At 40.9% G+C, this 16,007-nt stretch overlaps 1 long non-coding RNA gene across 1 annotated transcript; it reads right to left on the minus strand.

Annotated features, from left to right (window-relative positions):
* Nucleotides 1–7,134: 7,134 nt before the first annotated feature.
* Nucleotides 7,135–12,328, minus strand: LOC114546030 (uncharacterized). Its single transcript, XR_003690974.1, has 3 exons — nt 12,205–12,328; nt 9,095–9,190; nt 7,135–8,852 (listed from the first exon to the last, which is right to left on the minus strand). It is a non-coding gene; the product is annotated as an uncharacterized LOC114546030 (long non-coding RNA).
* Between the last annotated feature and the right edge of the window lie 3,679 nt (nt 12,329–16,007).

Consider the following 16,007-nt stretch of genomic DNA (forward strand, 5'->3'; position numbering starts at 1 on the left):
ACAATTTTAAGTATTACTTTACTACATATTGCACTTTTGCCCCCTAGCTGGCTAGGGGACAAACACTATACATTTGTGTCTGTCTTGCTCAAACTACTGTTCTTTCTAAATGAATATCAGTTGTTTCTAATTTTCTTTTTAGTTTTATGTTCTTCACAGTTGTAACATTAACCATGAAGTATTTTTTTAAACAGAAAATTAGCTGGTATAGAGGATTTTAAAATGATCGGCTGGTTTTATTGCCGTATTTAGTGCCTTGATGCCAAGTGACTTCCAATAAGTGCATTCAACCATGAAGGTACAAACTCAGGAAAACTGCAAGATTCACATAGAAGAACATTAGCTTCAAATGAGCCAAAGTACAAATCAGCCAAAGTACAAAGTGCCAAACATTTTTATAACCATCATCTTTTTAGCCAAAGTACATTTGAAAGATATGTGCTTTTAGGTAGATGTGTAGACTTTCTGCTGCTTGTACTGACATTATATTAATGACATTATCAGGACTGTTTTCATGCATGTAGCCGCTGATACATGTAAGTCATTCACATTCCACAGTTGGCATGGCGGAGGCCATTAGAGGTGTCTCTGTGTGTTGTGCTGCCATCTTGAGGACAAAGTTTGACAAGTCTTTGAACCAATGTTACAGTATTAGAGTAATCGACACACTTTTTTGTTTTTGTTTTTTTTTGTTTTTGTGCTCAATTTAAAAAGAAATTTCAAACAAATATATGTGCAATATATTCATAAATAGTAAAATATACATCACTTAACTGCAAATGTTATTGATGCTATTACGGTTAATTATGGCAATGGCAATCTTATTTATATAGCGATAGACAGCAGAATCCATTTTAATTTACAGAGCAGAGGCTGCTGTATTCCTACTCAAGAGTTGTTTAATTGAAGATATTCTACTTTTTATTTTTACTGCTACTGAAAAAAAACTCAACATGTTTACCATTGAACGATCCTCATGGAGATTCTGTTAGTAGGAAACCCAGTTGCATTTGTTATATGTTGAACGTTTCTGGACCAATATCCAAAATTGGCTAAATCCATTCAACATTTATTTTAACTTCACATCTATAAATATTATGTTAGGGGTTGCTGGATGAAAACTGTTCCCAGATAATAAATACAGTTACTCTGTTGGATAAAATGTTTATATTTAAAGCTCTATCAAGAACTTCTCTGAATCGAAGTATTCCTATAAAAATACATTGCAAAGCCAAATATTTAAGAAAGAAATGTGTGGAAATATAGATATTACTTTATACTGTTTATACGCTCTACCTGTCATGTATTTTACTGTATTTGAATAACTTCAGGGATCCATTAATGTTTTTGTATTTATTGATTTATTTTCTTTTTGTCAAATTTTTTGTGTGGGCTTTCCGTGTATGTTGCGTGTGTTGTATGTTATTAAATAATAAAATGATAAATAAAAGTGATCTGATAAATGTTTTTAAGACCTGACATATATTATAACAACAATGAAATGTTTGTCAAAAAGCTGATGGTTACCTCTGGCAAAGAGTCATGTTTTCAGTTTGTTTGTCTGTCTGTCAGGTGTTTTTTGCCCCCAACGTCGCCTTCCAGGCAACGCAGCAATGGTTATGTTTATGGTTAAGGTTAGGGTTAGCTGCCTGGAAAGCAACGTTGGAGGCAAAAAAACACCATTGAGCGGTCTGTCATCTGAGAAACTGGCCGAACATTCATGAAACTTGGTGGAAAGGTGTAACATCTCTGGCTCTCTTTACCCCAGTATGAAGGAAAGCACAGACCAAGAAGGAAGTAGAAATTGCTGTATTCTTTGACGTGGAAAAGGCATATGATATGCTCTGGAAGTTTAAATTGGGAATTGGTGGTAGAGCATATAATTGGGTTTTGGATTTTTTTGCTTGAGAGAAACCTAGAAGTTAGAGTATAGGTGCAGAATACTCCAGTGTTTATGCGGTGGAGAATGGTATCCCGCAAGGAAGCGTTTGTAGTCCAGTGCTTTTGAACATTATGATAAATAATATATATTTTGTCATGTTGACCAAGGTGTGGGAAGGTCTTTGTATGCAGATGACGGGGCTTTGTGGATAAGAGGCCGCAATGTGGCGTTTGTAAATAGAAAAGTACAGGCTGCAGTTGCTCAGCTGGAGGGATGGACAAATAGATTGGGAATTCAAACTCAGGTGATCTGTTTTTCAAGACAGCATAACATTGCACCCATGATGGTAAAACTGTATGGTCAGACTCTCGAACAAGTAAATAATTAGATTTCTGGGTGTATGGTTTGATGAAAAGCTCCCATGGAATGTGCATATAGGAAAGATTCAGAATCAATGTAAAAGGTTATTAATGTACTCCGATGTTTGGCAGGAAAAGAGTGGGGAGCACGTAGATCATCTCTACAAAACATATATTGGGCTCTCATGAGACCTGTTGTAGATTCTGGTTGTATAGCTTTCATGTCAGCAGCAGAATCTCATCTCAAGAAGCTGGAGGTCTGAGCTCGGGCCCTGAGGAGCTGTAGTGGGTCTTTTAAAACATCTCCAGTTTCAGCGATGCAGGTGGAAATGGGAGCCTTTGAGAATAAGAGGGGTCAAGTTAATACTGGAGCCAGGCCCAGACGGCGGGCTCGTCAGCGAGCGCCTGGTGGCCGGGTTTGCCACGGAGCCCGGCCGGGCACAGCCCGAACAAGCTACGTGGCTCCCATCTCTCCAGCCCATGGGCCCACCACCACCTGTGGGAGGAACCGCTGGGGTCGGGTGCGCTGCCACATGGGTGGCAGTGAAGGTCAGGGGCCTCGACGGACCAGACCCGGGCAGCAGACGCTGGCTCTGGGGATGTGGAACGTCACCTCTCTGTGGGGGAAGGAGCCGGAACTGGTGCGGGAGGTGGAGCGCTACCGGTTAGATCTGGTGGGGCTTACCTCTACGCACAGTCTTGGTTCTGGAACCGTACTCCTGGATAGGGGTTGGACTCTTTTCTTCTCCGGAGTTGCCCAGGGTGTGAGGCGCCGGGCGGGTGTGGGGATACTCACAAGCCCCCGGCTGAGCGCCGCTACGTTGGAGTTTACCCCGGTGGACGAGAGGGTCGCCTCCCTACGCCTGCGGGTTGTGGGGGGGAAAACTCTGACTATGCACCTAACAGGAGTTCGGAGTATTCGGCCTTCTTGGAGACCTTGACTGGAGTCCTGCATGGGGCGCCAGTGGGGGACTCCATTGTTCTGCTGGGGGACTTCAACGCACACGTGGGCAATGATGGAGACACCTGGAAGCCTGATTGGGAGGAACGGCCTCCCTGATCTAAACCAGAGTGGTTGTTTGTTATTGGACTTCTCTGCTAGTCATGGATTGTCTATAACGAACACCATGTTCGAACATAGGGATGCTCATAAGTGTACCTGGTACCAGAGCACCCTAGGCCGAAGGTCAATGATCGATTTTATAATCGTTTCATCTGATCTGAGGCCGTATGTTTTGGACACTCGGGTGAAGAGAGGGGCGGAGCTGTCAACCGATCACCATCTGGTGGTGAGTTGGGTCAGGGGGTGGGGGAAGACTCTGGACAGACCTGGTAAGCCCAAACGTGTAGTGCGGGTAAATTGGGAACGCCTGGAGGAGGCCCCTGTCCGACAGACTTTCAACTCACACCTCCGGGGGAGCTTTTCGCATCCCTGTGGAGGCTGGGGACATTGAACCCGAGTGGACAATGTTCAAAGTTTCCATTGCTGAAGCTGCGGCGAGGAGCTGTGGTCTTAGGGTCTTAGGTGCCTCAAGGGGCGGTAACCCACGAACACCGTGGTGGACACCGTGGTCAGGGAAGCCGTCCGACTGAAGAAGGAGTCTTTCCGGATATGTTATCCCGGAGGACTCCGGAAGCAGTTGCAGGGTACCGGGGCCGAAGGGCTGCAGCCTCTGCCGTGAAAGAGGCAAAGCAGCGGGTGTGGGAGAAGTTTGAGAAGACATGGAGAAGGACTTTCGGTCGGCACCAAAGTGCTTCTGGAAACTGTTCGCCACCTCAGGAGGGGGAAGGGGGAACCATCCAAGCTGTGTACAGTAAGGATGGGACACTGTTGACCTCAACTGAGGAGGTAATAGGGCAGTGGAAGGAGCACTTTGAGGAACTCCTGAATCCGACTAATACGCCCTCTATGTTAGAGGCAGAGCTGGAGGATAATGGGGATTGTCGTCGATTTCCGGGCGGAAGTCACTGATGTAGTCAAACAACTCCACAGTGGCAAAGCCCCGGGATTGATGAGATCCGTCCAGAAATGCTCAAGGCTCTGGGTGTGGAGGGGCTGTCCTGGTTGACACGACTCTTCAACATTGCGTGGAAGTCTGGGACGGTGCCAAAGGAGTGGCAGACTGGGGTGGTGGTTCCCCTTTTTAAAAAGGGGGACCAGAGGGTGTGTGCCAATTATAGGGGTATCACACTTCTCAGCCTCCCTGGTAAAGTCTATTCCAAGGTGCTGGAAAGGAGGGTTTGGCCGATAGTCGAATCTCGGGTTGAGGAGGAACAATGCGGATTCCGTCCTGGTCGTGGAACAACGGACCAGCTCTTCACTCTCGCAAGGATCCTGGAGGGAGCCTGGGAGTATGCCCAACCGGTCTACATGTGTTTTGTGGATTTGGAGAAGGCGTATGACCGGGTCCCCCGGGAGACACTGTGGGAGGTGCTGCGGGAGTATGGGGTGAGGGGGTCTCTACTCAGGGCCATCCAATCTCTGTACGACCAAAGTGAGAGCTGTGTCCGGGTTCTCGGCAGTAAGTCGGACTCGTTTCAGGTGAGGGTTGGCATCCGCCAGGGCTGCGCTTTGTCACCAATCCTGTTTGTAATATTTATGGACAGGATATCGAGGCGTAGTCGTGGTGGGGATGGGTTGCAGTTCGGTGGGCTGGGGATCTCATCGCTGCTCTTTGCAGATGATGTGGTCCTGATGGCATCATCGGCCTGTGACCTTCAGCACTCACTGGATCGGTTCGCAACCGAGTGTGAAGCGGTTGGGATGAGGATCAGCACCTCTAAATCTGAGGCCATGGTTCTCAGCAGGAAACCGATGGAATGCCTTCTCCAGGTAGGGAATGAGTCCTTACCCCAAGTGAAGGAGTTCAAGTACCTTGGGGTTTTGTTCGCGAGTGAGGGGACAATGGAGCGGGAGATTGGTCGGAGAATCGGCGCAGCGGGTGCGGTATTACATTCAATCTATCGCACCGTTGTGACGAAAAGAGAGCTGAGCCAGAAGGCAAAGCTCTCGATCTACCGGGTCAGTTTTCGTTCCTACCCTCACCTATGGTCATGAAGGCTGGGTCATGACCGAAAGAACGAGATTCAGGGTACAAGCGGCGAAATGGGTTTCCTCAGGAGGGTGGCTGGCGTCTCCCTTAGAGATAGGGTGAGAAGCTCAGTCATCCGTGAGGAGCTCGGAGAGAGCCGCTGCTCCTTTGCGTCGAAAGGGAGCCAGTTGAGGTGGTTCGGGCATCTGGTAAGGATGCCCCTGGGCGCCTCCCCCTAGGGAGGTGTTCCAGGCACGTCCCAGCTGGGAGGAGGCCTCGGGAAGACCCAGGACTAGGTGGAGGGATTATATCTCCAACCTGGCCTGGGAACGCCGGGATCCCCAGTCGGAGCTGGTTAATGTTGCTCGGGAAAGGGAAGTTTGGGGTCCCCTGTTGGAGCTGCTCCCCCCGCGACCCGACACCGGATAAGCGGACGAAGATGGAAGTTAATACTGGCATACTGGGTTAATCTCCAGGGCCATTGTGATTGTCACATTTCATTAGTTTTGGATGGATCAGTGATGCTAAAGACTACAATATATTCTTACTGTTTCAATCTCCTCCATTCCTCTGTGGTTATTCCCCTTGCCAAGTTTATATCTCAACATACATCAGGAACTGGAGAATAGGTCAGAACTTCTTCCAGTATGGCGCTTAGTCCAGAATTATATTAAAAATAATTTCTTAAACTCTGTTTTCATCTTTACAGACGGCTCTAAAGGATCCAGACAAAGGGTGTGCAGGTGCAGCAGTGTGTATCCCGGTGAGTGATGCATCAATAAAGAAAAGGTTATTAGACCATTTATCAGTATACACTACAGAGTTGATGGCAGTGTTACTGGCATTACAGTGGATAGAGGAGAAGGGATTACCCTAAACTGTTATTGCATCTGACAGTTTTTCAGTACTTTCTAGCATTAGAACAGGCAGATCATCATCTAGAACAGATACCATCAATGAAATATTTATTATATTGTACAGAATACAGATCTCCAACCTGGTCTGGGAACTCCTCGTAATCCTCCAGTCGGAGCTGGTTAATGTGGATCGGGAAAGGGAAGTTTGGGGTCCCCTGCTGGAGCTGCTGCCCCTGCGACCTGACCCCGGATAATCGGACGAAGATGGATGGATGGATGGATGTATGGATGGATGGATGGATGGAGAATGCAAATTAAGGGTATGTTTATTGGTTTAATTTGGGTTCTTGCCCATGTTGGTGTGGAGGGAAATGAGAAGGTGGATATTCTGTCTAGTGAGCAAAGCAGAAGTTAAATCATTCATCAGGACATATGTACAAACAACATGGCAGGAGTACTGGGACATTAGTGAAACAGGAAGGCATCTTTATAATATACAAAGAGGTGTTGGTGATGGGAGGAAGGTGGGCTTTAAACGTAAGGAATAAAGTATCATTACTCGTCTCAGAATTGGACATACAGGTCTTAATTATTCATTACATAAAATAGGCAAACATTCTACTGGAAAATGTGCATATCATACTGTCACCAGCCAGAAACTGTTAATACACATAATTTATTGCAAGGACTACAATACCCAGAGTGCACCTTTATCAGACACTTCGTAAGGCAGACCATCACACATTTTCACTGTCAGGGCTTTTGGGGAAAACAGCCGGCAAGGTGTATATCACTATATTATTAAGTTTCTAAGAGAAATTGATTTAGTAAAGAGGATTTAGGTTTTGTTTTTTTCCTGCATTTATCTCTCATTCACACTCCAGTCCAGTGGGTGGCGGTAATGCTATTACAATACTATTGTTAGTTAGTGACATGTTTACATCACATTAGATTTATTTCTTGGTCCGGTTTATGAGGTTAGTGAGACATCTTTCACCACAACATTCAGTCAACACCTTCCTTTTATTGACAGGTTACATGTAACACTGAGAAACAATCAGAAACATGTCAACATTAGGGTTAAATACATGAAGAATTCATTTTTATAAATCTTCCTAAATCATCTTTTCATGTGTCCACTCCAGGAAATATCAAACTGGAGTTGGGTTGTTTTGATAAAGAATGGCATTTATCTTTCTTTTGCAAATTAACTTTTCACATGTAACATTGAAGACCAAATATGAATTAACGGTATATGAGTGCTTGACATGTATAAGTTTTAACACATCTGAAATATCCCAAATCTGTATTTAAGTTAGCCTGGATTTTTCAGCCACAAAACATTCAGTCATCACAGCGACTCAGTTCAGTATTTTGGGATTTTACAATAAGGTGCTTAACATGATTAAACTCAGATTTTAATACAAGATATGAAATGTAACAAAGTGATGCCGATAAACCCAAACAAAACAGCAGTTAAAACTAAAAATACAAAGATTATAAGAACTTTTATTAACATCATAATCAAATGTAATATTGAAATCTGATGCTTGTGTCACAATATTGTTTTACAGCAGACCTATTAAGCTTTTCTGTATTTTCTGTCACATCTATATCGGAATGGAATGAGGAATGTCAACTCATTCTCACAAACGTGTCCTTATGATATCGTACGGAAATGTATGCACACCAAAACATAAGATAGCCTACGAAATTAGGAGACCGCCAGCTGGTCTCCTAATGTGACTGGCTACGAGCTCCATACCGCTGAGCGGCGAATTTCGAATCCTACTATGGCCACACCAAGACCCGCCCTTCAATCACTATTATTGGCCATGCGTCCACGTTTACGCAAGATTACGCAAGGTAACATAACCTGATTTGTTCAGGTCCCAAACCCAACCAATCGAGCTGCTATTGAAGGGCGGGTCTTGTCGTGGCCACAGTAGGATTCGTAATTTCGCGACAGTCTACGGTAGAGACATGTTTGAAACCCAAGCTAATGTGTTTGTGTTCACTTCCTCTCTTTCACTAACACACACACACACACTCATAACAGCTTCATGGTGCAAACCTTCTTTACAGCTTACATACTTTGTATGGATTTTTTCGTTTGAGCAATCCAAATTTGTACGTTTTGATTTAAATCCCTCTCTTAAAAGAACTCCCACATTTTCCCAAGTTGTTTCACTGCGACTTCAGAAGATCAAGTAAGGTATGTTCTTTGTCCTTCACATTGAGGAAGTTGCCGAGATCTTTTGTATTCTTGTTTGTGAAACAGTCATAGACAAAAAGAGCAGCAAAGAACTCCTGTATGGTCAGGTGCACAAAGAAGAAAATCTTTTTCTGGGAAAAGACTTCTTCTTCCCTAAAAACTGTGCTGCATAATCCAGAGTAGACGGATGCCTCTCGAATGTCAATGCCACAGTCTTCCAGGTCTTCATCATAGAAGATGAGGTTGTTCTTCTGCAGATGAACAAATGCAAGCTTGCCGAGTTTCAGAAGAAATTCTGTATGTGTCTGCAGAAGTCTCTCTTGGTTTTTTACCCACAGATGTTACTTCACTGACAGACGTTGCCGGCTTGTTCTGCTTTCATCCAGGATCACGATAACACTGGCTTTGGCGAAATCTTTCCGATCATGGAGAGCAGGGTGATAATCAGTCAGGTGCTCATTCAAGCTTTTGTTTTCTGTACTCCGATTCAGCTCCCTCGACATTGAACTAAAAAATAGAGAAAATATTTTTACTTGTGTATATATAAAGTATTGTGATGTTGCAGGATGTTTCCAAGGCTAAATTCCATCATGGTATCACTTTAATTCATTAGATTTTTTTTTTTCTTCATTCATCATTTCACCATTTTCAAACTCTTTATGAATCTTTTTGAATCTTTGAATATGTAACCTCAATAGGCTTTTAGGTGCAAGATGTTTTGTTTACAGAATACAATAAATTAAATTAACCTTTGTATCTTTTCAACACCAAAGTAGGGCGGCTCCCTCATGGATATTGATCGCTTCCTCTCCTCGGCCATTTCTACTGCTGCAGCTGATACACAACTACAGGAAGACAAAACAATGTCAAGACGTTAGTAAAGGAAAAAATTGCATCATGTTATCACTTGAATTTGTTTATTTGGTCCTTTTCTACCTTACATTCCCTCTCTTATTTTAGATGCATTATCAACAACAGCAGAGATAATCAAAGACGGTCTGCAAGAGACACATTTTTTACATTCATTTGGCTTTTTTTTCCAAAGAAACTTTTTGAAGAACCAACTTGCACAAAAACAAATTCTTCTGTGCAGGGGCCTCATTTCTGCGTTGATTCTATTCTGAAAGATTTCGTGCGCCAAAAAGACAGAATTTTCATACGCAAAAACCTTGCCTTGTAAAGGAGCCATTGATGACCAATCATGAAATGGAAAAATGGGGAAAAAACCCGATTCAGTGATTGTGAGATCGATGTGCTCCTAACAGAGGTAGGACATCGAAACAAAATGCTGTTAGGAAGCCTCACACACAGACACCTACACTCAGACACGCACACATACAGACGCACAGACACACACAGAGACGCATAGACATACACACAGACACATAGCACAAAAACACACACACAGCAGGCCCAGTTAGGAGGAGGACACAGTTAAGTTTCATAACACCTACATTTATTACACATTTATTACACAATTATTACACTCGGGTCCAGTAGACCCGAACAACTCATATGTAATAGTTATGTGGGGGGGGGGTGTACCGTGTGCAGTCATTGAACATAAGTTATTTATGTTCTTCACAGAAAATTAGCCAAGGCCAGTGAGTTTGAGTTAGAATATATAATAAATAGCATAATATTTATTTATTATTAAAATTTAGAGTGTGCTCACATGCAGGCTGTGCGCTATGCATCCAGAGGACTTTATCCATGTGATATTTTGTGTTACCATCAGAGTTCACTAAAACGCAGTCTACAAAACCTTGGGAGCATTACACACGATAACACGCATGGTCAAAAGGTTGTGGAAAACTGGGCATATTTATTATTTAAGACGTTAGTTTTTCTAAAAAAAAAGGTGATGCTATATGATTTTTTTTCTAAATTAATGTCCAAAAACTTAAAATGAACACATTAAAACTATGTAAGAGCAATACAAATTACTAAAAAAAAAAAAAACATTTAAATGTGCAGCAGGTCTTAATGTTATATAATTATAATTCTATTATTATATTATAATACATATTTAGCATTGTAAATTGTAAGATGATCCTGTGTTTTTATGTAACAGTAACTCTTAGCCTACAGGAGAAGTTATCAGATAAACATAGTGGAGTAAAAAGTGCAATCTTCCCCTCAGAGATGTAGTGGAGTACTGTAGAAATCAGCAGAAAATGGTAAAGTACCTAAAAATTGTACTTAAGAACAGTACTTGAGTAAATGTACTTTGTTACAGCTCCTCACTTTATTTAAATATTGTTGTTAAACATAATATGACATTAATTATATAGTTACATTATAATGTAAAACAATATATAATACATTACATATCAAGTTTTAACACATTTAATGTAAGATAATACGGGGAAATGCATTTTAAAATTAAATGTTATAGGTCTAATCAAGAACAAAACTTTTACTTTTCAATTAAATGTCTCCTAGTTTAACTGGAAATCCCCCAAACCACACAGTTAACATCCTGCGGTCTGAGCATGAGAGGAAATGTTCCTCAATGTTCACAAACACTCTGCATAGTCTTGGATTTAGTTTTAATATGAGCTGGTGTCAAATTCCTTAGAGAGAACATACTTGGCCAATAAATACATTTGGAGTCTGATAAGGGATCAGAGAAATGTGTTTTCTGTTAACTATGATATATATATATATATATATATAGTATATATGTGTGTATATATATATATATATATATATATATATATATATATATAGTATATATGTATACATATGACAAACACAGAAAAATTTACAACAATTTACAATATGCACAGCAATTAAATATGTTAAAGTTTAAACTTAAATTATAAACGACTACTTACAAGTTTGTCAAATGGCCTTTCCTACCTTCCTGGTTCAGTGTTTTAGCAATAAGTTAAAAAGGAAGTGAGTCTGTAAGTCTAGGCGGATGTTTCTGATTGTCCATTAAAAAAGGAAGTAAGAGTCAACTGACACCTATATCCTGTTAATAGATGTTGAAACCATAAATAAAGGCAGTTGATACAGCCACTTGGACTGTGTCAGTGTCTGTCTGCTTCAATTCAGTTCATTTAAGAAGGAGACAGTGCACATTTATACAACACATGATTATACATGGGTTAAAAATGCCAGAATAATTTTTTATCTTCATCTATCTTATCAGTTTTTCATCTGTAGTCCCCTGGACTATATACGTTACAAACATAAACAAGGAAGAAAGACTAAACAAGCAGAGAAGAACTTCCTCTCTGTTGAATTCTTGCACAGACTTGTAATAATGTGTGATGTTGAACACATGTTTCAAAATCATTTTACAATAGCCTATTTATTTATTATTTAAAGAGAAACCAACGTTAAATATATGTAGGCTATTAAATAATGCCCCATTTGGTTCTTCTACTTCCACCAGAACATGAGTTAGTTTTTAATAAGACTAAAGAACAAGTGAAGCACACTTATGGATTTGAATGGACCGTTGGTGTCATCTAGTAGTGGAGAAAACTGACAATAACAAGTATTTTTGCTACAGCTACACCAGTTGGCGCATAGGTGAAAGCGTCTCAATGTTTACATACAAGCAGGGAAAATAACAAAAGGCAGTAAGCTATGCGTGCACATTTCTTATTAGTTCGCGAAATTTGAAAACGGTCAGGTTATTTATTTGATCAAGTCATTTCAATGCGTTCGAGCTCAAAGCTTTGCAGAAAACTTTGGTACCAGACAGTAACTCTGCTGCGCACGTTATATAACAGACAGACCTGCAGCCTAATAATATATCGACTCAGCAAGTGCGCACTTAACAAAGAACACCAGCTGCTCCGACCACACACACAGAAACACGGGAGCATAAAGCGCTACTTACTTTAAAGGCTTAAAACTAGTTTCTCCTTGTTGCGTTTTGAATGCTAAATATCTTCTCTGGACGTCTCATGGTGCAGTCAACGTTTGCCTTTACCACACTCGGCCTCGGTCGTCTGATCGTCCCGTCTGCTTGTTTATCTTTTTTTTAAACTTTCGGTTTCGAAGCCCCACCCCTCCCCGCTATAAATAAATGAACATCCACATTCCAGACTGATGAGAAACTGATGTTTAATTGTGTCGGTATAACATAGTTTATGATCATAATTAGTGATGTAGTTCAGTTTAAACCTCCGCAGCTGCTCCTGCAGTGACCAAACTTAATGCAACGCATTAGGAATCTATACAAAAACACCTGAAGTCTACGAGATTGAACCATGTTCTTGAAAGGAATATAAATGAATTGCGTAGCATATTCTAAATTCATTTTTGTAAATTCAAAGACCTGCTATTTCCCATTTTTTCAGTGTACTTTGATATGCTAATAAAAGTACACTTATATTTAGTGCACTTTGTTTACAGTGTACTAAGATTACACTACTGATGAAGTGAAATTAGTGTACACTTTCAAAAATTATACCAACTCTGTATTAAAAATAAGTGTACTTACTATAAGTGTACACTAAGTTACCACTATACATTTTTGTATTTTAACATATTTTATGAAAGTACTCTGATATGCCACTAAAAATACACTTATCTTAGAGTGTACTGTATAAAGTGTACAGAAGTCACACTTCTAATGAAGTGAGATCATAGTACACTTTAAAAAAGTATACTAACAATTAATTTCCAAAAAATATACTTCCCATAAGTACACAGAATTGCCACTCTAAGTATGTCAAATTGAATACACTTAAAAAAAAAAAACTTCTATACAATTTAAAATACATTAACAAAAAAGTACACTTTCAAAAAGTACATTTAAAAAATAATTTGATTACTGGTAAATTAGTATACTTACTTTTTGGACTCTGAAGTTGAACTTAATTACATCTATTTTGAAGTATACTTTTAAAAAGTACATATTAAATACTCTTTAAATAAAGCACAAAAAGTAGAAGCATACTTGTTTTATACTTCATGTACTTCATTCATATTTCTAATACACTAAAGTATACTACTTTTTTACCTGGGTGGTTCAGCAGTTAACTCCATCATCCTGCTGCATTTGAACGCTTACTGCCACACAAAGTGATAATAATACAAGGACGAATGCAGGGACTCCTACATGATGAACGCATTAATTAATTATGTATGAACTAATCATAACTGGCAGATGGCATTATTCATGCGAAAAATAAAACCACCGTGTTTTTTTTTTTACCATTGACGTTATCAGGGAGTTTTTAAAGGCTTCCAGTCTGTTTACCTAAATGTAAATACATGTGTGCTCATCTAGGCCTATATTAAATAGAGCTCTTACTCTGTTATTTAAGACATTCCAATTAAAAAAACGAAATACTATATTTAAGAATAGCCTATTTATTACCAATGATCAAAAAGAAGAGAAACTCCTTCAACCTCAATCCTGTTATACAAAAAAAAAATCAGGAAATGAAACCAGTGGCTCTTAAATGATCTCTACTGTCTGTGCTCATGTTCAGTTATAGTTTAGTGTACTTTTTTGGATGCTGTTATAAGATCAAATGTCTATGAATTCAAACAAGTATTCTTAGAATAACTGTTGTGTACGCTAAAAAAAATAGAAATGGCTAACAAGTGTCAAACTAGGAGTCAAGCTTGCTCACATGAGATGAAAAGATGGTTGGTGATACTGGGACGGTTGTGTATATGGTCTCATCACTCTAGGTTGTTTCTGATTGGAGGAATCCAAGGCTACAGCCGTCCCCTGGTCTCCCCTACACATGGCTGCAGCGCTGCAGTGGTCAGCATCTTCATCTTGACGGAATTGTTTTGCTATGACAAGGTCCCTTATTAAGCACGCACCAGCTCAGGTTTCACTGTTGACTATAACGTTAAAGAGGACAGAGACCGGTCAGTCTGATACTGCAGCGGTAGCGCTAGTGAAGAACAGAGACGCGCGTCTCTTTCTTTTTAGGGTGAGGCTATTTGCACCCCTGGTACAATTAGCAGTGTATGCTATTTGTACCCTGGTGCAATTAGAAATGAATGCTATTAGTACCCCGCCGGTGCACACAGCAATGTGTTCTATTAATATCCCGTCTGGTACAAATATCAATGTATGCTATTTGCACCCCTGTGCATTTACAGTACCTTGGCATATATTTACACACAGTTATCCATACTACTCATGTATTACACCTTTTTGGAATATTATCGCCCTGACATTCTTACCCTAACCATAACCAATCCCATTCCTCTTGCCTAAACCTAAGCAACCCAACCAGAGCAGGCATATTCATGAGTCTTCCCCTACCACCCCGCGTTCGCGGGTCCTGACTTGCGCAATTGCATGCAAATTATCCAATCCAAATTTATAAGATCACTACACAGGGGAGTCGAACTCCAAACTCCCATACCAAAGGTAAGCGTACTAACCATAGACCGTATATAATGGACCAATAGACCCCGTTGCTCTGGACGGAGACCAGTGAAGGCTATTAGAAGCACTTTTCCGGTGATGGCCAGCTTTACTGCGCAGCCTCCAACTGAGAGAATGTGACGTGAGCAACGTGTCTGAAAGTTGTAAGTCTTCTGGTAGCTGTGCCAAGAGAAATCTCAATCATTCCCAATCTTACAGATACGGAGACTGTAGGTGGATGTAAGGAGATAACATGGGCACAGGCTAATTACTGATCACTAACATGCTAGTTAACATTAGTAATTAAACCTAAACATCTCATGTAAGTCCAAACTGCCTGCGAGCTTCTCCTGTACTATATGGTAATTCCTCTACTATGCGACAGTAAGTCACTTGGTTATGACACAATCGTTAGCTTATCTTTACAAAAACGTCTGCTACGGAGCCATAACGTGAGCTACAAGGTAATGAAGCCTTTTATACATTGTCGTGTTTCTTTAGAACTAAACAACGGACAAATAGAGTCTTTAAACGCTTCAGATGTGAAGTTATTCGCAGTCAAGCGACGTAAAAAAAAAATGGCGGTCAGCGGAATGCTAACAGGAGGTGATGGCCAGTTAGCAACAAAATGGCGCCATGATGGCTCGAGTTCTGAAGCGAAGCTTACCCCCTTGGTACTAACCACTCACCTAGCAGTTCTTTCAGGATGTTTAAAACAAGCGTCGGTTGCTAGGTAACCAGACTGTATACAAAAAAAATAGGTATTAAACAAACCAACGGTTGTATGCTTTCACTGAAGACAGAAAGCACAACTGTAGCATCCATTTTCCGCTAGAAATTCAATTGTTACAAACTTTAGAGACAAAACTTCCCTAATATGCCAGTTTCTGCGGTCATGGAAGATGAACGTCCGCCATGATTTCGGTGCACGCGAGCAACGTTTTTTTGTTGTTACGTCACAGGGTGTAAATAGCTCAGCTGTGTGGCCGAGGCTATTCGTACCGGGGGTGCAAATAGACACTCTGTTCTTTTTACCAGGGGCGATTCTAGGATCTGACCTTTGGGGGTGCTCAGCCCCTAATGAAAAGTTGATAGCAGTTAAGCTAGGGGGTTTGGGGCATGCTCCGTAAGATCTTTTTTTTTTTTTTTAACCCTTAAATCATGACTTCTTGTGAGTTTTGGGGAAAGAAATAGACAGATTGAGATATGCAATTATGACAAACTATCAACAGATTCAAGGCATCTGCTGTGAAAAAAGATGGAAACTACAAAGCATGATTATTGCAGCACACATACCCAGG

This window comes from Perca flavescens, chromosome 19, assembly GCF_004354835.1.
Source record: "Perca flavescens isolate YP-PL-M2 chromosome 19, PFLA_1.0, whole genome shotgun sequence".
Taxonomy (NCBI): Eukaryota; Metazoa; Chordata; class Actinopteri; order Perciformes; family Percidae; genus Perca; species Perca flavescens.